The sequence below is a fragment of the Schistocerca piceifrons genome, chromosome 1 (genome assembly GCF_021461385.2).
Source record: "Schistocerca piceifrons isolate TAMUIC-IGC-003096 chromosome 1, iqSchPice1.1, whole genome shotgun sequence".
Lineage (NCBI taxonomy): Eukaryota > Metazoa > Arthropoda > Insecta > Orthoptera > Acrididae > Schistocerca > Schistocerca piceifrons.
The window spans coordinates 192824007-192851153 of NC_060138.1; positions in this window are offsets into that span (position 1 = coordinate 192824007).

Genomic DNA, 27147 nt, shown 5'->3' on the forward strand with positions numbered 1-27147 from the left:
GCTTCCGGACTTGCAGAGCAGGGCACCAGATTTTATGATGTGTTTTGCAGGTTGCCGCGGGCTGCTGATAATATATTACTAACAGTACAAAAAGATAATTTACCTTCGTAACATAATAGGAATTTCGCTGTGCTTAGTTCTTGTCTGGCAAACCTTATAGTGAAAACGTATTTTTCTCCGACAATAGTCTCATGTTCTTGTGCTAGTCGTGGTAATTATTGGTGTTTTACTCTTAACAAAAATCCACTGCAAAATTATTTTGATGATGAACAATCTTTGCGAACTGTAACATAAATATTTCATAACAAAATAATTTTTCATTTTCAATAACTATAAAGTAGGGAAGATATGTTGACTTTTATAGTGAGTTACAGTAACGAAAAATGTTCCTTTAATAGAAAGCCAGTTACAGAACAATAAGAACCCAATATATTCTGTTTTGTTGAAAATTAATGATTATAAAGAAATTCAGGGCACAGCATTAATAAAAGGTATTTCGCGGCTCTTTTCGTATATGCGTTGTTACGCAAATAATAATAATAAAACAAAGCAAAATAAGAGAAAAGAGTTTTCACGAAAAGTGAAACGGACGCGAAACTGCATTAGGATCCACTGCAAGTACTGTGACAGTTAGGCGGGAGATGAGAAAACTCATAAGCAACACATCACGTCAGTAAAAGCCAAACGACTCCTCGCTTGGTGTAAGGAGCGTAAACATTGGACGTTTGAACAGTGGAAAAACGTTGTGTGGAGTGACGAATCACGGTACAAAATGTGGCGATCCGATGGCAGAGTGTGGGTACGCCGAATGCCCGGTGAACGTCATATACCAGAGTGTGTACTGCCAACAATAAAATTCAGAGGCGGTGGTGTTATGGTGTGGTCGTGTTTTTAATGGAGGGGGCTTGCACATCTTGTTGTTTAGCGTGGCATTATCACAGCACAGGTCTACATTGATGTTCTCAGCACCTTCTTGTTTCCCTCTCTTGAAGAGCAGTTAAGGGATGGTGATTACATCTTTCAACATGGTCTAGCACCTGTTCATAATGAACGGCCTTTCGCGCAGTGGTTACACGTCAATAACATCCCTTTAATGGACTGGCCTGCACAGAGTCCTGACATGAATCCTGTAGGACACCTCTGGGATGTTTAGGAACGCCGACTTCGTGCCAGGCCTCACCGACCGACATCGATACCTCTCCTTAGTGCGGCACTCCGTGAAGAATGCTTAGCCATTCCCCAAGAAACCTTCCACCACCTGACTGGACGTATGCCTGCCAGAGCGGGAACTGTCACCAAGGCTAAGGGTGGGACGACACCTTATTGAATTCCAGCATTACCGACAGAGGGCTTCACGAACTTGTAAGTCATTTTCAGCCGGGTGTTCGGATACTTTTGATCACATAGTGTACCTGACTTTTGCTGGTCTGCCTAATGTTTTGAATAGATTTATCTAGAAGTGTTTTATTTATTTTAATTGGCTGGTTTATTTAAAACTGTTTAATTTAAAATTTTTAAAAAGATCAATATTGTGAAGATCTTAATTGTCGAATTAGTCGGAGATTATTATAATTGTACTTCAACGGATACCTTATTCACCATTTTGAACGGCATCATCTTTATAATGTGAAATCAACTTTAATTTTATCAATTTAATTCCTGATTTCACTATCTCTTCAATGAGAATTGATTTTCAATTGGTGCAGCCACTTAGACAGCATGTGTTCGTTTGCAACGTTTTTAGTAGATTTCTTCCAGGTTACAGAAGGCAAGCTTCCGTCGAGATCTTCATACTAATATCCAGCACTTAAATAGCCTGCACAAAAATATAAAGTTCACGCATGAGACGGAAAACAATGGTACCTTGCCATTTCTGGATGTGGAAGTACACACATCCGCCGAAGGTAAACTGGGACACAAAGTGTACCGGAAACCAACATACACTGATCGGTACCTGCACGCGGAGAATCACCACCACCCAGCTCAAAAGTATTCTGTTGTGCACACGTTAACTGCCCGAGCCTACCGGGTAAGCGATGAAAATAACATCAAAGAAGAATTAAAGGAGCTACAACACACGTTTCGTGGCAACGGCTATGATGACAACATCATAAGAAAGGTAGCTAAAACCAAAGGGAGCAGAGCACGAGAAGATAGCAAAGAAGAGAAGCTTCCGCTGGTACACTTACCGTACGTAAAAGGCGTCACTGAACGGCTAGGAAACGTCCTCAGCCGACGAGGTTTCAAACCGATTTTTCGAAGCACTCACAGGATACACGAAATAATCGGTTCCACCAAGGATGTAGTCAACATCCTCAACACTGCAGGTGTTTACGAACTACGGTGTGAGTGCGGAGGTGCCTACATAGGAGAAACCGGGAGACCTGTCAGCTTACGAGTAGCAGGACACGAACTCTATGTACGATTACAACAACATAACTAATCGGCGATAGCGGAACACCACCGTGACTGTGGGCAATCTATCAGGTTCCAGGAGGCCCGAGTACTGGCGAAAGAATCGTGGATGCGAGAACGCAAAATACGGGAGGCGATCGAAATTATTGAACAGCCAGACAACATCAACAGGGAAGATGGCTACAAACTCTCGGCGTCCTGGCTGCCGACCATCCCATTCCAACGGGCCGCGAGCGGTCGCGGGGCAGAAGCTACACGGGACACGGACGTATCTGCACAAACAGCTGTAGAGCAACTGTCAGTCCACTTCCGGGCACACCAGGAGGAAAACCAGAAGCCGAACGCTGATTGGCGTACAGCTACCAATCGTTGACGACATGAACATCCACGAATAGTCGCTTTCCTTCCATCATCCCTTACTTCATGACTACGACTAGCCAATCATATTAGAGAACCAATTAAAAGTTTACGTCAGTGACGTCAGACATCGATAGTTTGTAATAAATGGTAGCACCTGTCCCCATGCAAAACCAGTCATGCCGTGAGGAAGGCCGTTGCAATTCGGCCGAAACGTCGGTTTTAGTTTATTAATGTTGTTAGTTTTTTAGCAATGACGTGGCATAATACCCAGAAGAATTTTAATCTCTATCCATGCAATACTCTACGAAAGTTCTGTTTTGTTTGGTTCTCCATAGAAAATCGTTCTGAATTACAGTCATACACCAAGCTCAAAACACGTGTTTTGCCTGTAGAATGGGACGTTAAAACTCTCGTTATTGTTGTTGTGGTCTTCAGTCCTGAGACTGGTTTGATGCATCTCTCCATTCTACCCTATCCTGTGCAAGTTTCTTCATCTCCCAGTACCTACTGCAAGCTACATCCTTCTGAATCTGCTTAGTGTATTCATCTCTTGGTCTCCCTCTACCATTTTTACCCTCCACGCTGCCCTCCAAGGCTAAATTTGTGATCCCTTGATGCCTCAGAACATGTCCTACCAACCGGTCCCTTCTTCTCGTCAAGTTGTGCCACAAACTCCTCTTCTCCCCAATTCTATTCAATACCTCCTCATTAGTTATGTGATTTACCCATCTAATCTTCAGCATTCTTCTGTAGCACCACATTTGGAAAGCTTCTATTCTCTTCTTGTCGAAACTATGTTTCACTTCCATACAAATACTTTCAGAAATGACTTCCTGACACTTAAATCTATACTCGATGTTAACAAATGTCTCTTCTTCAGAAACGCTTTCCTTGCCATTGCCAGTCTACATTTTATATGCTCTCTGCTTCGACCATCATCAGTTATTTTACTCCCTAAATAGCAAAACTCCTTTACTACTTTAAGTGTCTCATTTCCTAATCTAATTCCCTCAGCATCACACGATTTAATGTGACTACATCCCATTATCCTCGTTTTGCTTTTGTTGATGTTCATCTTATATCCTAATTTCAAGACACTGTCCATTCCGTTCAACTGCTCTTCCAAGTCCTTTGCTGTCTCTGACAGAATTACAATGTCATCGGCAAACGTCAAAGTTTTTATTTCTCCATGGATTTTAATACCTACTCCGAATTTTTCTTTTGTTTCCTTCTCTGCTTGCTCAATATACAAATTGAATAACATCGGAGAGAGGCTACAACCCTGTCTCACTCCCTTCCCAACCACTGCTTCCTTTTCATGTCCCTCGACTCTTATAACTGCCATCTGGATTCTGTACAAATTGTAAATAGCCTTTCGTTCCCTGTATTTTACTCCTGCCACCTTCACAATTTGAAAGAGAGTATTCCAGTCAACATTGTCAAAAGCTTTCTCTAATTCTACAAATGCTAGAAACGTAGGTTTGCCTTTCCTTAATCTTTCTTCTAAGATAAGTCGTAAGGTCAGTATTGCCTCATGTGTTCCAATATTTCTACGGAATCCAAACTGATCTTCCCCGAGGTCGCTTTCTACCAGCTTTTCCATTCGTCTCTAAATAATTCTCGTTAGTACTTTGCAGCTGTGACTTATTAAACTGATAGTTCGATAATTTTCACATCTGTCAACACCTGCTTTCTTTGGGATTGGAATTATTATATTCTTCTTGACGTCTGAGGGTATTTCGCCTGTCTCGTACATCTTGCTCACCAGATGGTAGAGTTTTGTCAGGACTGGCTCTCCCAAGGCCGTCAGTAGTTCTAATGGAATGTTGTCTACTCCCGGGGCCTTTTTTCGACTCAGGTCTTTCAGTGCTCTGTCAAACTCTTCACGCAGTATCTTATCTCCCATTTCATCTTCATCTACACTCTCTTTCATTTCTATAATATTGTCCTCAAGTACATCGTCCTTGTATAAACCCTCTATATACTCCTTCCACCTTTCTGCTTTCCCTTCTTTGGTTAGGACTGGGTTTCCGTCTGAGCTCTTGATATTCATACAAGTGGTTCTCTTTTCTCCAAAGGTCTCTTTAATTTTCCTGTAGGCAGTATCTATCTTACCCCTAGTGAGATAAGCTTCTACATCCTTATATTTCTCCTCTAGCCATCCCTGCTTAGCCATTTTGCACTTCCTGTCGATCTCATTTTTTAGACGTTTGTATTCCTTTTTGCCTGCTTCATTTATTGCATTTTTATATTTTCTCCTTTCATCAATTAAATTCAATATTTCTTCTGTTACCCAAGGATTTCTACTAGCCCTCGTCTTTTTACCTGTTTGATCCTCTGCTGCATCACTATTGCATCCCTCAAAGCTACCCATTCTTCTTCTACTGTATTTCTTTCCCCCATTCCTGTCAATTGTTCCCTTATGCTCTCCCTGAAACTCTGTACAACCTCTGGTGCTTTCAGTTTATCCAGGTCCCATCACCTTAAATTCCCACCTTTTTGCAGTTTCTTCAGTTTTAATCTACAGCTCATAACCAATAGATTGTGATCAGAGTCCACTTCTGCCCCTGGAAATGTCTTACAATTTAAAACCTGGTTCCTAAATCTCTGTCTTACCATGTATACAACCTTCTTTCATGATTCTTGAACCAAGTGTTAGCTAAGATTAAGTTATGCTCTGTGCAAAATTCTAACAGACGGTTTCCTCTTTCATTTCTTACCCTCAATCCATATTCATCTACTATGTTTCCTTCTCTCCCTTTTCGTACACTCGAATTCCAGTCACCCATGACTATTAAATTTTCGTCTCCCTTCACCATCTGAATAATTTCCTTTATCTTATCATACATTTCATCAATTTCTTCATCATCTGTATAGCTAGTTGGCATATAAACTTGTACTACTGTAGTAGGCGTGGGCTTCGTGTCTATCTTGGCCACAACAATGCGTTCACTATGCTGTTTGTAGTAGCTTACCCGCACTCCTATTTTTTTATTCATTATTAAACCTACTCCTACATTACCCCTATTTGATTTTGTATTTATAACCCTGTATCCACCTGACCAAAAGTCCTGTTCCTCCTGCCACCGAACTTCACTAATTCCCACTATATCTAACTTTAACCTACCCATTTCCCTTATTAAATTTTCTAACCTACCTGCTCGATTAAAGGATCTGACATTCCACGCTCCGATCCGTAGAACGCCAGTTTTATTTCACCTGATAACAACGTCCTTTCGAGTAGTCCCCGCCCGGAGATCCGAAGGGGGGACTATTTTACCTCCGGAATATTTTACCCAAGAGGACGCCATCATCATTTAACCATACAGTAAAGCTGCATTCCCTCGGGAAAAATTACGGCTGTAGTTTCTAGTTTCCCCTTGCTTTCAGACGTTCGCAGTACCAGCACAGCAAGGGCGTTTTGGTTAGTGTTACAAGGCCAGATCAGTCAATCATCCAGACTGTTGCCTCTGCAACTACTGTAAAGGCTGCTGCCCCTCTTCAGGAACCACACGTTTGTCTGGCCTCTCAACAGATACCCCTCCGTTGTGGTTGCACCTACGTTACGGCCATCTGTATCGCTGAGGCACGCAAGCCCCCCCACCAGCGGCAAGGTCCGTGGTTCATGGGGGTTTAAAACTCTCACAAATTTTTTTTTATATTTTGATGCGTACATTTATTATTGGACAGAATGAATTAATCTAGATGCCCTTGCGTGAAATAAGTTGGTCCGTGTTAGATTTCCACAGTATGAAGTCAGACTGTGTTGAATATTATATTTTATGCGTTAACATTTATAGAGAAAACAGTGCATTTTCATCAGGACAATTTTCTGTGGGAGTTGAACGTGTACTTACTTCAGTTCTGAAACGCTGGCAGCCTAGGGCGTGCACACTGTCACTTGACCCCTTTTCCGTTGTGTATGCTAATGATGCATGGGAAGAACCACTGTTGCCGGCCGCTGTGGCCAAGCCGTTCTTGGGGCTTCTGTCCGGAACCGCGCTGCTGCTACGGTCGCAGATTCGAATCATGCCTCGGACATAGATGTGTGTGAGGTCCTTAGGCTAGTTAGGTTGAAGTAGTTCTAAGTCTAGGGGACTGATGACCACAGATGTTAAGTCCCACAGGGCATAGTGCCATTTGAGCCATTTTGAAGAACCACTGTTGATAAGCCTCGACATCGAATTTTCGTAATTTTAAGTCAACGGTATTTTCTCGAGATATAAATGTGGGATGAAGAAATATGTTGGTTGAATCTTCTAGGAACTTACGCTCTCGAAATTTGAACAGTAAGCCACACTCTCATGCACGAAACTTCTCCTGCAGCGTTTGGTACTGAAGGTGCTTGAACATTTGTGAGACGCTTTCGATGTTACTAAATGAAGCTACGGAGAAACGTGCCGATTTTCTTCGGATATTTCTGTTTCCTCTGACAGTCCTGCTTGGTTAGGGTCACAGAGTAAGAAATAGTCATACATTGGTCGTACTACTTTACAGCACTCCGTACACATACTCGTGCACCTCGTGTTGCTATTACGTAATTTGCTTATTGCAGCTACATATACTGTAGACAGCCAACAACGGAACTTATTATTCCTCCCCCGCATTGGCCATACTTGTTATAACCAGGAGTAACACAATAACCTCTTCAGTCTGGTTTATTAAATCACAAATCACTTTTTAACAATTATGTTAGCCAAGCGTCTACCCAGGCTCACACTCAGAAGTAATGCATAATTAAAGTTTGGTTGTACCACTGTCCAAATGTGCATGGTTGGGTGCACGTTCCGTAATTATTCCCAAGTCCAGTGAAGTTCAGTTTCTCCAAGTGAAGTCACTAGTTTTCCGCCGAGCAGCCAGGTAACCCCGAGTGGTGCGGCGAGTCATCCACAAGCAGCTGGAACACGGCGTACTGCACTTCCCGATGAGAACTGTCGTTTGCGGCGGCGACAGGGTTTATATAAGGGTTGCTAGTTAATGGAGCCGTCGGCTGGGGTCGCTGTTTTCCAGGGAAAACCAAGCGCAATGTTTCCTGGCGTAGCCATTTGCTGTGTGCTGACAAAATCTGGCGCGCGAAGGCGGCCAGCGATGGTAGCCGCGAGCCGCCCGGAGAAGTGCGGCCAGCGATGTATTTCTCGGCCACATAAGGGAGCGTGCGTGAGAAGACGACCAGCGATGGAAGCAGCGGGCCGCCCAGAGAAGTGCGGCCAGCGATGTATTTGGCGGCCGCGTACTGGAGCGCGTTGTTCGGTGTTTGTTAGAAGTGGTGTATACCACAATACTGATAATTTATTCTTCTTCTGGTAGCCCACTTTCTGGTATTCTCTGTTTATAAACCAATTCCTTGAGCGAGTGCATATAATCCACAAATGAATAAAATATCTCAGCTTGCTTACTCAGTTGCGGTTTCTGACATCAGTATTTACTTTCATTAAAATATGAAACTGAAATGTCAGTCTCGTAAGTAAACAGAAAATAAAAAACCTTTGGAAGTTAATTTCGTCAATTGCAATATTTTACAGTTTAGTTTCACAGTTCATATTTTTCCATATGTAACTGTTAAGTTAGTCTCCCTTTAATTTTAAGAAGTAGTCTTTTATCCGCCACAAAAATCTATTGTTCTTCAATTTAAACAAACAGCCTTGTCACTTTTTAGTTAACAAAAATCCCTTTCTTCTGTGCCATTATTTCAAAGAGTCCGTTCTTCACTGCTCGATGGAATTCCCTTTTTACCATAGAGGTATAATAAGAACAGTTGTCATGACGACAAAAATTTGAGGCTGACGTCCTCCATGTTAATAGAGCCAAGCATTAGATTCTGGTGGAAGTGTCATGAAAAAAAAAAAAAGTCATCTTGCTTCATTTAGTTGTTCTGACTACAGTCGAAAGTGTAGTTGACTCACATTTCATTTACAAACGAGCTAGTTTGAGCGATATTTTATTTTACATATATGAATTTTAGTTGCGTTGGTTACTTTTACTGCAGCAGTTTTATTTCTGAAATTTGACATTGAATTTCCTTTCAGTACAACTCAAAGAGCACTCTGGATGAAAGCAGTGAGAAAGGAAATATTGGAAACCGTTAAAACTTCTCACCGTTCATACAAACCATCGACTGACAAGGTGTCCACCTTTGAAACCATCACGTTCTCTGACAGAGTTCTACAAAACACAGCAACTTAGTATTATTGATTCACCGAAACGAAGGTCAACATTCAATGGTCGACGGAAACTTCTCCATTTATTGGCCACCATTCCAAACGTACACTCTATATTCCTTCGTGCATTGCTAAGTCGGTAGTTATATACACGTTTTTTACGCTCAAACATTTACCTGGATAATGTCTTAGCAGCTTTGTTGTCAAACCGAAACGTTCGTCGGTGCGCGGTGTAGCCGCGCTGTCTATGGGCGTCTTGTCACAGTCCGCGTGGGGCCCCACGTCGGAGGTTCGCGTCCTCTCTCCATAGCGTAAGATACTTTAAGTTAGATTAAGTAGTGTGTAAGCTTAGTGACTGATGACCAAAGCAGTTTGGTCCCATAAGATCTTAGCACAAATTTACAAATTTTATTCAAACCTTCATCCACAACAATCACGAAGGGCACAGGCCTATCGAAACCCTGGAAAAAACGTGGAGCTTCAGGAATATTTAAGGAGCCCTCATCAAGTTTTTTCTTAAATACACTGTCCTTAAATATCGTGGAATCAACAGACCTACCATATGCACCAACATCCACGAAAATGAATTTGTAGTTTGCATCACACATAGCGAGTAGCACGACTGAGAAAAAGTTTTTGTACTTATAACACAGTGAACCACTTCCAGTTGGATTCATAACTCGTACATGTTCTCCGCCAATGGTTCCAATCCAGTTCGTTTTTTTCGTAAATACCAGCATCTGTCATAAGCCAAAAATCTGTGGTGAGGTCTGGAAAGCATTCTGTCTAACGTTTTTCCAGATGGCATCTAAATCCTGTCTTACAAACACTGAGATTGTAGGTTGACTTATTCTGTACTGGTAATGTAGATCTTGCATCGAAGTTCCCGTTGCCAGATGTCTGAAACAAAATTAAAATAGCGCTTCAATCACTTTAACATCTCTACATATATATAAATGAATGTATGTATGTTCCCTATGCGTTCCTAAATCATTCATTCGATTGTGATGAAATTTTGGTGATTTGTTCTCCGTACGCCCACGAAGGTTCCTAGACAAAAAAAGAGAAATACTACACATTGCTGAGGAGATATGACGTCGTAAACAATTAGATATCACCGCGCGAAAACACCCAGATTTCTGCACCCAATATATGAGAATGAGAGCACTTAGCGACTATTCTCTCTCTCACCTTCTAATGCACTTTTTTCAGTGACACTCATTCTGAAGAAGTGGAAATCCATCCTCTCAAGTCACGTGAGAGAACTTCTTCAGGTAAAGGGTGTCAACAGTTGCTCGGCTGCCATCAGGTAAAAACAGTACACCTATTTTGAGCAGCTCCGTTTCCTAGAAATTGCGTTGAAAAAATCTACAACAAACCTGGACGAAGAAGACATTGTGAGTGAAGAAGAAAATGAAACTTCTGTTTCATTTGATAATGGAACTACATGTTGGATTTCTGAACACAAATGTAAAAAAAGAACCAGCAACGACGACGAGCTAATTGAAGTTCTCAAGAAAAAGATTGCATCGGAAGAGAAATCTTGCACTGTCGATGAAACAGATGAGGATAAGTTGTTTCTTCTCTCTGTTAGATTCATAAATTGCCTGCTGAAAACAAATTAAAACTCCGGGCAGACATGATTTCTCTCGTCGCTGCTGCCCAAATACCTGTACAGCAAGGATGGCAGCAAATGGGTTATACTGGACCCTTCACTCCTCTGCCACCCTCATCAATGCCAGAATACACTATAAAACGAGAGCCTATGCAAATACAGTGCACGCTACAGTGGCCTATGAAACAACATCCTATGCAACAGAAAACAATGTCTCAGCCATGACTAGTGGATCAACAACCACAAGTTAAATTTTTCCATACTCAACTTCAACAATGCCCAAATGCAAATTTGTCCTTACAATCTCCTCCGTGTGCAGATACTTCATCCACATGAAATGTAGATTCTGGTAGTCACCTCTCAGCAATTTCGGGAATGGGACATAGGCGGAACATGTCATTCCGTATTAAGGAAAACTGGATTACGAAAGCAGCCTTTTCTTATCACGTACTTCGGTTGTTACTAAAAGAAAGCTATATAAACGAGGCCAAATGCGTCGTATTGCTGCATAAAATATGCCATTAAAACCAGAAAAACATTTGTAAATGCATACCTGACACCGTGTTGTTCACGACAGCAGTGTAATATTTATATGTCAAACGGCAGTTGCGAGAAAATAACAGTAATTATGAACGAGAAGCAAATGTAAATGGTAGTGTGATATTGTTTAGGGGCTATTAATATGGCAGCTCCGGCTTCAAAGCAATGTACGGTGTAAGTCTGTAGCAACACCTCCCCTTGTTTTTTGTTATTTATTACGTAGTTTTCACATAAAACTTCTGGGCTGATAGGCCGTGGTCGAAGTTCGCCGCTTTACCTCCGAGGGTGTCTCCCGCAGTCGGAGACGAAACGTCAGGAGAGAGTTTTACACTTCGACCACGGCCTATCAGCCCGGAAGTTTTATGTGAAGATAATACCGGCCGTGAAAGCTTACATTGTATGATTTTACGTAGTTTGTTATAATTGTCAGTGGCTACTGCGTTGACGTCTGTTGATTAATCTGCTATTTTCTGCCCTGCTGTGGCGCTCACAGATCGGGGAGCCTTGGCTTCTTCAACGATCTTCCTCCACACTTCTCGGTTATTTGCTGCTCTTTGCCACAAGGCGGCAGAATGCGGCGTCAGCGCTGCTGCCCAAGGCGACCGGCAGCTTCTCAGAGAAGATGGCCATAGCATCTATGACTCTGGTGTAGACTATATAAAGAGAAAGTGTTTACCAGCTCTGCTCATAGTACTTGTAGCCATACAGAGAGTGCCATGGCTCCCTCTCACGAGAGAGAGACTGGCACCATTGAAGGCTGCCACACTACAGAAGTAGTGGTACACGCACATGATGACAGATGAGCATCTACTCTCAAGCGCTGCTTGTTAGGCGTCCAGAAGACCTGCCGGATTGTGAAGCCATGCTCCCAATCGGACTTTACTTGGTAAATAGTGTTGCACCTCACAAGACCATGTTATTTCAGACAAGACTTGCTACTCCATGAATAAACAAGCAGAGGGTCGACTGACATAGACCGCCATCCTTGACAGGATGGCTGCAAACTGAACAGAACTCCACCAGAGCAAAAGGAGTATTATATTGCTCTGGCTCATTTGTTGTCCTACAGTGAGGTGACAATGTCATTATGCTTCCCGACTTTCTCGTTTGGTAAGCACTCCTGGTTGCTTTGGATTATACGACTTTATCTTTAAGCATTTCTTCCTGTCGTGTCAGAATTCTGAATAATTACTCTTGTGATCAACTTAAGCTTTCATGCAACACTTTGCACAGTAACAATTATGACAATTATCCTCTGTCACCGTGAAGTCATTCTGCTCCATTGTTGGCTCGAGCTCTCAGTTCATTCCAGGTGTTGCAATAGTTTCTCTGTTTGCTGCTGCACCGCTGGCCGTTCTTCCTCACTGGACTTTTGCCGTGTTATTGACCCGTTCTGCTCCTCCTGTAGTATCGGCGGGGACGTTCTTGATATTTTCTGGCTGCACCAAATATGCTACTCAGCTGTGCAACGAAACTGTTCCCATGCGTTAAACACTATATATCTGCGGCGAAGGATGAGAAATAGTTGTTGCAATGACATATAGTCGTCGTGTAAGACTGTATTATTATGCTATCTTGTCATTGGTTGACATATTGAAAACTGTGAACTGTGGATGTAATATAATTATAAGGTTTATAATTAAAACAACAACCAGTCACAAATATCGTTTGTAAAAGTTTATTTAAATCATACCAGTACAGGTTTTTCCATTTATTACAAAACTGATGCTTTGGATTATGCAACTTTACCTTTCAGCCCTTCTGTCATGTCAGAATTCTGAATGATTACTTTTGTGATCAACTTAAGCTTTCTTGCAACACTTTGCCCAGTAACAATTATGACAATTGTCCTCTGTCGCTTTCACAGCTTTCTTTGCAAGGAAACCTGTAAGAACCGTCCAAAGATGGATTTGTTGTATGCCCCTGTTTACTGGTGTGGTACTGGCTGATTAAGAGCACCTTATCATGCTTCACCTGTACGGGACCTCACGTACTGCTCTATTTCTGGATTTTTTACATGACTGGTACGACGTTCTCGTACGCAGTAAAGTGCCTGAAGATAAGATTTACATCCTGAAACCCAAATCTTGTGTACGAATTTATGCAGATAAGGGAGTTGTCAAGTACAATTGGAGACCACTTATTCATCATGAAAAATCTGAAACCGAAAATGGTCTGTTTTAAATAAACTTTTTAAACATACTTCAGGCTGGCTACTGTTAAAATTATAAATCTTTTACATATATTTTAAATGATTTTCGTCCAGCATTTTGCCTCTTCAAGTTTCCACTGACCAGATGCTCTATTTGAGATCAATATTACCCAGTGCTGCAACTGAAGGTTCCAGTAAATAGGTGGAAAATATGTTTCACATCAACTGCCAACTAGTGGTCCCTTTTATGTTACACTTTTCAATTGAGTGCAATATACTTTGTCTCTTAATCAAGGTACCACAGCTTTCGGATATACAACTGGTACAATTTTGTTGAAAAAGTGGCTACAATGTGTATTCGATGCACGGAATACAAACTAATTTCCTTAGGTGTCGACAGAAAGAAAGTGACAGACATTCAGAATGGTGTTACAAAACTAATGGCTGTTGAACTAACTTGACTAAATTATTGTTTTTCTGCAGAAAGGAACAATAAGTGAGTGGTCGTAGCATTTGTATATATGCAAGTGTGAATCTCACTTTACGTCACACACTGGCTCCACCCGTACTGCTGTTGTATGAAGGGAGTTAATTCAGTTCTTGAGGGAAAAGTACACTGTAAAATTCGTTTTGTTTCTGCCTGAACGTGGAACAACATTATCACACAAGGCGTTGTAACTTGGGATAACTGTGACTATTAAAAGTGCGGTGTTGAAATTCGTGATGGCCAAGGACTAACCGTACATAACAACACCTTGTTGATACGTCCTCTCGATATTCGCTGAAAACTACAATGAGACCCATGATGAACTCGAATGATTTTTACTGCTCTGTCAGCGGTGTAATTCACCAAAGCGGTCTTTCTCCTCTTCGGTCATGTCGGTTGGTGACAGTCTAATTCTAACGAAGCACGGGGCCTGGCTAAGCGGATTATGAACGGCGGATGCAAATTACTTTCCGGATTTCTGTAGTCCTTGGAGAAATTCGTAGCTAGGCGGAAACTTTGCTTGCAGGAACTCTACTTTTCTTGCGTGATTTCTTCCAGGATTTCTAAGAAGTTAAGATACCACAGGAATCCACAACTGCATGAATTTAATCAAATCTTTCTCAACTTTTTTTTATTTGTCATTAGTTTCCATTGTTACTTCGCAGACTTAAAGGCTAAGTATGTTCAGTCCTGCGTCCTTTCTCTGGCAGAATCTGAAACAAAAGAAAGACGAATAGAATAAATACAAGTTATTGTTATAATCCTTCGTTAGTTTTGTATAAGGAGCAAGGACGTCATCTCTACATACGTAGTAACTACTTAGAATGAAACGGAGGTTTCTGCATCCACAATGACATACATCCGTACAGAAACACTCCCCCCCCCCCTCCCGTCACTCTGAAAACGATACCAGAATTCATTCGTAAGTAAAACCGTCCTCTATTGATCTGAAACCGATCCTCCATTGTCGCATGCCCGACGCTGGTTTTTCCTTGTACCTTCGAGCTACAGTATTCGACGATAGTTCTCCTCCTGACGGGAACAGCAAAGACAGATGATTGACACTACCGGATTTTCAAATCCATCGCACCAGATACTGGGGAGCGAATCTCATGATATGTACTGGACGTTAATCGTTCATTTATGACGCAGAAAACACGGTTGTAAGTGGTTGCTACTTTCTAGGAACGCCGGATGGACAGTTAACCAACTTTCTGAATTTCAACTTACTCAGACTCGATAATGCTTCACAGACACTGTTCATCTGGCCAACAACTTCTAAAAGTAGTTTGACTGACTTAGTTATCGCAGATTGTTTCTGTATTTTACTGCTGCAATCTGTTTTGACTCATCAAACATTTCCCTGTAGTGGGCCATAACGTGTTACATTTGAATCAGCATTAACTAAGACTGTTACAGATAAAAATTCTGACACACAAAATACCTAATTGGCATCAACTAAAAAATCTAGAAAAATGAAATAATTACTAGGTAAAGCAGAACTCTATGAGTGTTCGCTCTCAAGCCCCGTAATTTTGTTGTTCCTCTTTGTCCAGGAGAAAAATTGGTTCCAAACAATCCGAAGAAGATCTTATATATTTTAATGAAAAGCACGTAGAGACAAACAAAGCGTTACAAACTCGATGATTTATTCAAGAGAAAAAGCTTCACCCATTGAGCGAGTCAATAACGCGATGGTCCACCTCTGACCAATATGCAAGCAGTTATTCGGTTTCACATTGATTGACAGAGTTGTTGGATGTCCTCCTGAGGGATATCATGCTAAAATCAGTCCAACTGGCGCGTTAGACCGTCAAAATTCCAAGATGATTGGAGGGCCTTGCTCACAATACTACAACGTTATCAGTTAGGAAGAGATCCAGCGACCATGCTGGCCAAGGTAGGGTTCGGGAAGGACGAAGACAAGAAGTAGAAACTCTCTCCGTGTGCTTGTTGAGATTATCTTCCTGAAATGTAAGCACAGGATGGATTTCCATGAATGGCAGCAAAACGGGACCTAGAATATTGTCGACTCGCCGCTGTGCTATGACGGTGCTGCGGATGACAACCAAATTGGTCCTGCTATGAAAAGAAATGGCACTTCAGACTATCACTCCTGATTGTCACGCCGTATGGCGGGCGACAGTCAGATTGGCATCGCAGCGCTACCTGGTGCGCCTCCAGACACTTCTTCAGCTTGGAATCTCGTTGACTGCAGAAGAATTGTCTTCAGCCTCATTATCACACACCATACGGTCCACCAACCAGGACCCCTATGGTTCCCGTCCGCGACAATCTTAGGGCACATCGGTTCATCGACATTCTACGCTCCGTTTTATTGCCCTTCATGACAAGCCATCATGAGCTTTCATTTGAGCAAGATAATGCCCACCTGTACACATACAGAGTTACTACATCTTGTCTTCGTGCTTGCCAAATGCTGCCTTGGCCAGCGAGGTCGCCAAATCTCTCCCCAATTGAGAATGGAGCACTGTGTGCAGGGCCCTCCAACCAGCTAGAGAGTTTGACAATCTAATGAGCCAATTGGACAGAATTTGGAGCGAGGTCTCTCAAGAGGAGTCTATCAATAAGTGCCAAGCCAAATAACTGCTTGCTTAAAGACCAGAGGTGGACCACCGCTTGCCGGTTTGTGAAGCTCTTTCTCTTCCATAAATCACCAAATTTTCCTAAAATTGCTTGTCTGTACATGTGAATCACATATACCGGTTTCCGTCCCATTCGTATAATACCTTCGTGGTGAGTTATTTTCTTTGTCTTAGAGTGTATTTAAGGAAGAAATGATAATCAGACATATTCACATTGAGTCCTGACGCCCTAGACACTGAAGAAGAAGGAAAGGAATAAAATGTTTAGCATGCAGAGGAGAACAGAGAATGCGAGATGCTCCCTAGTTCATATGCACAACACTACGTTCTTTTGAATCTGATGGCTATGGGCAGATATCAGTTTTTGATTTGAGCCGAAGAAAAGTAAGATTCTAGATTTCAAAGTTCATTCATTCACTTTTGAAGATCATAGTGGCGTCGAGCGTTGCATTTTGCGGCTAGACTCTGCAAGCTATCCAGTACAATCTGCTCCCTGTAGGAGACTGCTGTAAATGTGTAGGGTGCACCTACGTGAAGCATCCGGTGACTTTGTTAACGACTCAGGTAGCTTGCAGATTTAACAGTGAGGGGATGGATTTCCCATCCACAGTTAGCAGAACGCTTTGGATATTGCCAGATGATGAATAATGTAGTTTTTCAGTGTGTCTTGTCGCTCTACACTCTCATAACGTAAGTTTACCTTCACATGACCCGTTGCACACACTTTCTGATCCTCCGTACTGGATATGGCAAACCCTCGGAGTAGTTGCGTGTGCTTGTTTCTTCCGCTATATGTGAACCTGTGAAAACAGCGAGAAACTAAGCGCATGTGAGCTTCACATGTTGTCAGCTCCATCTTTACTATCGAGGATCCTAAAGTCCGTTTTGAACTTCGAATACAACAGCTTTAACACCGGCGTTCGGAGATATTTGTTTGTTAATGGTTAGTGTGCCTTGTTGAACAGAGGAATGCAGACACAGACTCTGCCAAGTGGAGTGAAATAGCCTGTGTATCTTGATAATCAATCAAAATTAAGCAAAAAGAATTCCACTAGTTCTGTTATTCCACTGGTTTTGAGAAAGGAACACGGAAAAATTTTTAGTTTTCCCTCAAATACTGTTATCCCACAAACGTTAAGAAAATAAGATGATGTATCGAATAGATTTAAACAGATGCCTAGTGAAGAAATTACTTCTAGGTTTCTGCAGTAGAGGGAAGGAACATGCAATATCCTACCCAAAACGCAAGTGTATACCAGAAGAACACTGTGCACGGCGTATGGTTTTTGTTACTGATTCTAGTGATTTTTGCATCCTATATGCATGTTGTATGGTGGAACAGTGTTTGGATTTACAAGTTCACTCCAAACAATGTCGAAATGATGGTGCTGCATCGTGATCGAATATTACACTTCAGTACCTCGAAACGGAACGCTTAGAATGCATCGCAAATCTCATTTATAAACACGGCATGAATTTCGATCAGCAGGTCCGTGTCATATTAATGTCCAGTATTAGGTGTTCGGATGTATTAGATCAGACAGTTTACACAGATTTCACGTCTCTAAGTGTGTGGAAAATTTGCTGGAATAACTGTTTCGGTAAATAGATTAGCGGTGGGCGGAAAGAGGAGGGACGATTCTGCAGCACCTTCCTGATGGGGCGACTTGGTGAAACTTGCCTTACCTGGCTGGGCAGATGAGTAGATGTAGCCTACAGGTCTGTCCAGTGTGTTTGCTGTGCCCTTTCTGACATACTGTCGCTACGGCGCTTACTTTCACTGATTTGCTAATAAAGTCATCATAACTGATCCATTACTTCCATCATACGCCTCGTGGTACAGCGTGATTGGATAAAAAATCCTGGAGTAACAGTAACGAGTGGCTATCAGTTTAATTTTGGGGATAGCTCACGTGTAATATGTAGTGCAGTTGTTCTGTAGTGTTTTGTGTGTGTGATAATTGCCTACAAGCCATGGGTCGATGTCCAGTGAGAGGAATGGGTTAATATTTAAAAGTTCTTTTTTCTTATTCTGCCTAAGGCTGGTGGATGCTGCTCATGCTTCAATTTCCGAAAGTGCTCTCAGGCATGCATATAGAAGAAATGAGAGCAAATGGGAAAAGTGGATTCTCAATCCAGATAATGTTGGCAATTCAGCTACACACAAATGCAAAAGTACGTTCTACTATAGTGTGGCAACCACGAGTTACCTGTGTATTTGTTTATGCACCTCCTTACTGAAACTGCTGCACTAAATGAACCCATTGGGAAATAACTATTCCGGAAGGAAAAATCAGTGGCATTCATTTTCAGGTGGTAAATTATGGTAAAATACTTGGATAATAATCAGTAGGACAATGCCACTATTCACCATGATCTTAATCCGCCTGGGTGGGAGGGGGGGGGGGGCTGATCTCTGCTGCTGTTGACAATTCATCATGATCCTTTTGTCATGGTGTATAGAGAATGACTGAGGAATCAGTATGATGATTATTATGATCAGGGATGGGGGGCATAACTATTTTTTTGGAGAGGTGGTGGAAAATGCTTGTTTTTCGGAAATAAATGATTGGGTGATAAATACTGAAGGTAAAAGTGAATGGTCATTAGTTACACTAGATAATTTGACAGTAAATTATAACTGTAGCATGAGAGGTGATCAATAAAATTTATAGGAGACAAGAAGTTAGGCCGGGTGGCTAACTTGTAGGGAACAATGGACTCGTTGTCCTAGGGAAGACACTGACCCATCACCTTGAATATAAGTCACACAACTTACATGGAAGACAGTGACCTGAAGATAGGAAGCACATCGGCCTTTGGCCTTTCTGATTATGAGAACAATGGTCCCTATTTGCCAGAACCTCCTTTGATCGACCACTTACAGGATACTAAATAATTGTCAGAGGACTGATTCTGGTTGTAGAAAACAAGATTATCAGCTTTTAGCACTGAACTGTGACGTTTCACAATTTTTTATAAATTTCCCTCCCTCAGCTAAGAATCTACGAATAATAACAAAGAAAAACTAAGCGTGACTGAACAAATAGCTGCAATGTGCCAGAGGGATTTTCGCAGTGCGCAACTAAAATACAAAGCTCTTCTGTTTCGTTCCCGAGAAAGGCACTTGTTCAGACGTTTTTCTTTCAAAATTTTGGTTAAGGAGACGTTATCCTGCAAGGTTTTTCTCAGGAAAGCTCACAGGACCTGGAACTAGTAGTGAACGCTCGGACGAGCTATATCTGTGATGCTCCTCTCTTTGATCATATTTCGTCATCTTGTGCACAGCTATCCCTGTCGCATACAGACATGTGCATAGATTTCCATACACACTGTCTCGTCTATCTTCGAAGTATATTGTCAACTTCGCTGTTTGGATTTTTAAATGGTTCTGCTATCAAGAAGGATATCTATATATCTAGTGAGAATGTACATAATTAGATAATAAGTTACAGACTACTGGTATACTTTGTGATCTCTCAAAGACATTTGACTGTATAAAACAATTTCCTTTTAAGTGAAGAAGAATATAACCGTGTAACAGAAATGTTGCAAAATGGTTGAACTCCCATACGTATTACAGGAAACAAAGCGGGTCATTAGGAAACGGATGGTTATTAAGTTATCAGACATTGTCTCAATGTCAGCTAATTGTATGTTGTGTCTCAAGGTGGAAACTTGTGAGACACAAAACCCTTACTTTTTCTTATGTATATTAATGATCTTTCATCGGTAACATTATCAGATGCTAAGTTCGTTTTCTTGTTTGGTTGGGTTTGGTTGTTTGGTGGAAAAGACAAAACAGCGATGTCATCGGATTAGGGAAGGACAGGGAAGGAAGTCGGCCGTGCCGTTTCAAATCAACAATCCTGGTGTTTTCCTGGAGCGATTTTGGGAAATGATGGAAAATCTAAATCAGGATGGTCGGACGCGGAATCGAACTGTCGTCCTCCCGAATGCGATCTTTTCAGGTGATAAAAGCATTGCAATAAATAGAAAATTTAGTAGAGACTTAGAGAGGTCAGTTAATGGAATTTTCACGGTATTAATAAATTCTTTGCTACTAAACTTTGAAAAAAAAAAAAACTCACTACATGCAGTTCTGTACTCGTAAGAAGTTCCCCACCACTATATGCCTGAAATATGACGACAAACAGATAGAAATTGGCAGTGTTAAACTCTTGGGATTACAACTTGATAATAAATTCAGCTGGGAGGAATATGACACAGAACTGCTCTATCGCCTGAACAAATCAATATCTGCAGTGTGAATGTTATATATAGGCGATATAAGAATTTAAGAAAAGAAGCTGGGGTACTATGCATATTTAATTTTATAAAGTCGTACAGGTTTATATTTTAGGGTAATTCATCATGCCAAACTAAAGTTTTCTTGCTCCAAACACGTGTAATAAGAATTATTTCTTATGTGAACTCAAGAATGTTCCACAGAGAGCCTGTTTGGGGAACTAAGGATGTTAACTACCGCTTCCCAATGTATTTATTCCTTAATGAAATTGTTATTAAAATATATCTCCTTTACAGACCAGCAGGTCAGTTTATGGAGTCACTATTAAAAATAAGAATAATCGTAAGTCACTTACTTTGGTCCAAAAAGGAATCCATCATTCAGGAACACACATTTTCATTAACTTTTCAGCAGCCATAAAAAGTTTAACTAGTAATAAATTTCAGTTTAAGGGAGCCTACATAATTATTGATGGCTGACATATACTCGATTGACGAATTTTTTAGTAGAACCTACTGATGTTTGTATGTTTCTAATAACATCAAGTAATGCGGGTATTAGTACAAACTGACTGACATGCAAATTCAGTGCAGTAATGTGATCATTGTGAAAGTGTTGTAAAATTGTTTCTCACTTTGGTGATGCATGATTATAACAGTATATGTTAGACCTTAAATATGTTTCCCTTTTTCTTTGCTCCAGAAATCTCTCACTACAGGTTACGATACAATAATGGAAAAACCCTGTACGTATTGAGAACGAGCAGTTAATATGCATTACTGTTTGTACAGACGTCTACGAGATGAACGTTGGTAAGTACCACATATTATTATTACTGTTGACTTCTGTGCAATCAACCGTTCTTTCCAAATTCTTATACAGATTTTTCCCATAAGACGTTAATGAGTACAATTAGGCGAAATGTATTAAGTTTCTGAACTCAGCTCTTTACTTATTTGGGTAACATTTTTCTTCCAATTTAAATTTTCGTCGACGGAAACAGAAAATAATGTGTGTCGTAATACGCTATTCACTAATCTATTTTTATGTGTTGGATTAATTGTTGTTGATGTTGTTTTTTTCTCAAATAAGTCACGTAGAATGAACGATTAATCGACACTACTTCTTCTTTTTCGTTTTCAACTGCAGTTGCCTGTGGGTTCAAACGTCTTTCATTCTTCGAGAAAGTTGTTGCTCCTCTTCTTGTGCTCACTTTCTAACTGTACATTTTTTCCGTCCTGGAAACCTATCTTTTCTATTTTCTCTTTACAACGTATTCTTTTTCTCGTTTCGTCCATGTAGACTCCCACATTTTCGATTCCTCTTCCCACGTCTTGTCCTACGTGATTTTGAATTTACGGTTGTTAAGTAAGCCAGAAATTTGTTTAGTTAGTCTTCCATTATTCATCTTGCATGTGTGTCCATAGAATTTTAATCTTCTTTTCCAGTTACATCTCTGGACGTCTTCACTTTCAGGTATATTTCTGTATTGCATCTTAATCTGTATTTTGATTCACATTTTCATTTGGGACCATTTTTTCTTAGTATATTTATGTCTGTTTTTCTTTCTAATTTCTCGAGCTCTGTGTTCGTACTCATTTTAAGAGTTTTCACTGCATAGAGAACTTTTGGTGTGCCGGACGTATTAAGACCTGACATATTATGAGAAAGTGTTGGTAAATTTTCTAGGCTTTTAATTTGTTTCACAAAATAGAAACTAGGAAAGTGGTCGGCACAGCATAGATTTTCCGTGCATCTGGTCGAGGTTTATCATGTTCTATGATGCTGTTTTACGGTGCCAACCATAAACTTTTCAATTGATGGCTAATAAAATTCCTGATATTTCCGTTTAATATCTGCTGACAGCCTCCAGTTTATTATGATGGCCGTTTATCAGCCAAACGATTAAACACTGACTTGCTTTTTTTACGCTTCTGTTCAAAGTCCAATTATTGCAGCATATGGAATCGATAGGATTAACATTTTGGTAGCATTTTGTGTGTAGCATCTAGTTTTCTCTTCGCTGCAATTTTCTTCTGCTTCCTGCATTCTGCATTCCTGCATTCAGAAGCTTCATCACGACAATATTCGCTGTACTTGACAAATTTGAAGAACTCGGCTATGTCTCCTTTCCTAAAACAAAACTTACGAAGTAGGCCTATATTGCATTTTAACTGGAAATATACTGTTGTATCTTATTTCTTTGTTTCTCAAAATACATCATAGTCGCTGTTGACTGTATAAAATAATAAATATTTTATACAGTCTACGGCGACTATGATGTCTTTTAAGAAAAGTTATATGACTGTGAATCCCAACCATGAGAAGTTAATTATTTCTTTGGTTTCTGTATTCTTTGAAAGCAATTCGTTCGTTGTTTTAATTATTACAACGCAAATGACATCCATAGGAACAGTGTACTGAGTGACGAGATGTCTCTGGCATGGTAGCTAAGAAAAAATTTGGGGCCAGCCATTGACGTACATTTAGTTATAGCTTTGTTTACATTTTTTGTTAGAAATGAAGTACCACTGTGTGTAGGAAGACTGACGCCATAAAAGAATGTACGAGATGAAGTAACTGTTTGCGACAGTAAAACAGGACGTCGTCGGTACGAGTGAAAGAATCGAAAGAAATTAACATCGCAGCAAATTAAGAGGTGAAAGACAAACAAACGACGGCATTAGTAGTTTTAGAGGAATGCAGAGAGATCAATGAAAGTAACACAGACCTGCTGGCTACAGTGAAACTGACATGAAAATGTTTGAGTTTTATAATGAAAACTAAGATGTGCAAACATCTGGTCCCTATTCGAAACAAAGCGGTGGTTTAATGTATCTAATTATCTTCGACTGGTGTCGATATTTAAAAAGCAACGTGAAATAGCACTAGATGATTTAACAGGTAATAATGTCATGCAGCTCTCCCTCAAGTCGAATAGATAAATTTATGATACTCAAACCCTATTACACCGATACCTTGCACGGCGTGTTGTCATGCAGCTGTAACACCTCTATTAAAGCAAGTATAGAGTTTATAGTCCTGACGACGATAAGGTCATTAGAGACGTAGCACAGAATCAGATCGGGGAGAGTATGGGGGAGAAAGTCAGCCGCGTCTTTGTGAAAATAATCATTCTCAGATTTTCCTTAAGCGATCTAAGCAAACAACGAAAGACACAAGACTGGATGACGGGACAGGGATTTGAACCACCGTCTCCCAGAATACGACACCAGTGATTTATCACTCCTCGAATTTCCTCATCATAATTGCATGCGCTACTTATGAATGGGGCAGGGCGAGTTTTCAAATAATGTTCTAAATAGACAAGAAGTACAACAAGAAATACACTCGAGTGTATTCTGACACTTCTTCAGTGAGGGTAATCAGTTGCTTTGTTGATACTCCGTTACCGAACACGTAATTTCTGAATATTTTTCGTTGTAGCCCCGAAATGCAGTTTATAAGTACTGGAGACGTGTTGCCAGTTAAAACGTTTCTGTATCAGAGACACAGAGCATTTATTAATATTACTGAAGATAATAAGTAATACCGTGGCTCTAAAGAGGCAATGAAGTTATGGTCAGTGCTCGAAAATACACAAACTCTAAAATTTTGCAAAAGTATGTAAAAATGTTAACGAGCGGTTTTAGGTACAGTTGGAAAACAAGTTTCGTGAAATTTGACTAATTTCCTGCTTGCAAATACATTAATCAAAATGATAGTTCTATGCTGAACTTTCACTTCCAAAGTATGTTAATCCATTGCAAGGAAAAAAATCCTTAAAAAACCGATGATCAGGAATATAGTACATTTCCCAATTGATTACACTGCCATCTCGTCTCGTAATTACAAAGATTTTTAAAAAGTTAAAACTCATAAAGAAAGATTTGTTTTAAAATTTGTGGTAAGCTCATACGGGACCAAACCGCTGAGGTCCCTAGGCTTACACACTACTTAATCTAATTTAAACTAACTTACGCTAAGGACAACACACACACACCCGTGCCCGAGGAAGGACTCGAACCTCCGACGGGCTGAGCTGCGCGAACCGTGGCAAGGCCCCTAGACTGCGCGCCTAACCTGCGCAGCATGAAGGAAATACCGATGCGAACAACTGCCTAGCTGAAATATACATTTAAGAATTCAGGGAAAAGGAAGTAATTTTTAAATTTGGCGCTAGTAAAAACCAAGTAATACAGTTACGAATTGAAATCGACAAAACAAAATCACAGAATTGGCAACGACTCAAGCACAAGTTTATAATAACTACCCAAAACCAATTTCTGTTACGAATCAGAAGAGACGTCCTCGATAGTATGAAGATTGTAAGCAAACATAAAAATATGGAAAGTAACAAATATGGAAACACACGTGATACATTCATAGAAAAAGAATCCAAGTAAACTAGACAAACAAAAAGACTGCTCGAGTACATTCAGTTCTTGGAAATGAAGAACACACCCAGAAAACAATACCTTGAATATCTACAAAACAGTTAACCCATTATTTACCATTGTCCCTTTTTTGGGACACAAATATTTTATTCGTTTCTCCATAATCAATGAAACTTTTAGTCTCGATTGTTTTTCCTAAAGGATGAACTGACTGCTATAATGCCTGAAAACTGAAAGGAAATAATTTTTCTCTAATTACCTTATTTTAGGAAAGGAAATAATTTGCTATTTTTCTATCTTCGTATTTGGCTGCACTGTATGCCTGCTGGCGGTTTCTGCACAAGAATGAATTGTGATTTAGTTGTCTGGGTGTGGATTTCCATGTAATATTCAATACATTTGAGACTACCTGAAGTAACTGCAATATCAGGCTATTTTATGCATCCCAGTAACGGGACAACGGCACACTACATTAGCACTCCTTCGTTAATGCGCCGTACACACGCCTTATATACAAATATTACGGTTTACGTTGTTGATATCTGTTTTCTTTATATTGTATGGCATTTTCTCCAGGGCTACGCAGTAGAGTGAAATAATCCCTTTCGAATTTTACAATTCAGAAAGAACAGAAAATGCCACATGGACTTAGCAGTGGGAAGTAGCTCTAGCACATCTGGAGAGCTACGAAATGAGTAAAGATGAAGCTGATGACTTATAACTGATGATTATTGCACCCAACACAGATGAAATAACAGATGAAGAACACATCGAAGAAAATGTTCTGAACAGTGAAGTTATATCTGTTCCAGTGCCCAATCTCGTTCAGGAATACAGTGTCCATATGTGTGATGTTGATATACTGGACAAATAGATAGTTTTCTAAAACGATGATAAGATTTTAAGAAATTGGTGGTGACCATTATGCACCCAGATAACTGGTATCTGCATGAAAAAACCTTGTTGTGCATACAAAATTTCTTACTCAAGTGAGAGGCTCTCACTTTTGTATGCCCTAAAGGACAATAGTGATGCACGTTTCAAGGAAAGTAGGATCAACATCGAAACGCAGAGGACCATAAGGAAGCAAACTGATGGACTACATCGAAAAAACTACTTCATTTGCCAATTGAAACTCAGAAAAGATCTGCATACTGCGTTAAAAAAACCGAAAAAAATGTGTGATGGTTGCAATGTTGGTGTACACGACGATATGTATTTATTTCATTTCATACTGGAGTGCCACTCTATAGCATTAAAAACGTGTTTTTATTTTCTTAATGATGTTCCTTGTAGTTTTTTTACAGTGACAATAATATTGTGCATATTGATAGCTAATTTTTCTAATGTCCCGTAAATGGGGCAGCCTACAGTTTTTGTTTTAATGTACTGAAATTTTTCGGAACAGTTTTTTTTCTCTCACTCAACACTGAGGGCATCACATTAATGTGAAAAACGTTTGGTAAGTAATGGTTGAAACGAAGCGGAATATGTTCCAGCCTCAAAGTCTCTGTACAGTAGCGAAAACATAGAGCTGGCACAAAACAAAAAACAAAACTGCAAAGAACGTTGTAAACAATTTGACATTTACCAGAACATTAAGCAGTTAAATAATGGATGCCTGTTGGAGTGCTTGCAGAACCACTGAAGTCAACGAATTCAAAAATTATAAAAAATTGTGCTGATTTTGAAAATCATTTGGCAGATAGGGAATTCCTGATGACTTATACAAGCCCTACAAAGAAAGAAATAGGACTGATGTTAATAATCGCAGAGGACTTTCCCTTCTTGCTGCTACATAAAAAAATTCTATTCCAACAACTAGAATGAAAAATTAATGAGTAAGGACTAGTGTTCGAATAGAATAAAATTTATTTTACCCATTTTGGTTAGAGAACACCGCAGCTGTTTTCGCGACTTAACTGTAGGAAGTACTGTAGCCAGGTATAAGCTTTTTTAAAATGATTTTATTGTATCATCCTCAGATGGTAGAGTTGACTTCTTTACAAGTTTTACATTTGTGTCCTGTAACAAAACAAATTTTTAGAGATGCATAGTTTTCAAACATTTTCCATTTTCGTTCTAAAATATAACAAAGTTTCGTGTGATTACACAATTTTACACTTACATATGCTGTATATGTTGTACTTGAGCCGTGGCTGTTTCAG